This window comes from Pituophis catenifer, unplaced genomic scaffold, assembly GCF_029215685.1.
Source record: "Pituophis catenifer annectens isolate HBS135680 unplaced genomic scaffold, rPitCat1.0.hap2 SCAF_3, whole genome shotgun sequence".
Lineage (NCBI taxonomy): Eukaryota > Metazoa > Chordata > Lepidosauria > Squamata > Colubridae > Pituophis > Pituophis catenifer.
In genome coordinates this window covers 47,991,575-47,991,802 of record NW_027256883.1, presented here as the reverse complement: position 1 = coordinate 47,991,802, position 228 = coordinate 47,991,575, and positions in this window count along the sequence as shown.

Sequence of the window (228 nt, the reverse complement as noted above, 5' to 3'; positions counted from 1 at the left end):
GCGCAGCGGCGGCCAAGAAAATCTCCTCCACTTGAAGGAGGAAGCAGTTACCCGTTGGGCCGAGCCATTTCCTGCCTTAAAAAGCGGGGGTGGGGTGGGGGTGGGAGGGCCTGCTATGTTCACCAAATGGAACCGGCCAACGTGCTGTTTCATTCAACGCTTTGACAAATCGTTGTGGGGTTTTTTTTTTGCAACGATCTTTTTTTTTTTCATGAGGCAAGGCATTTC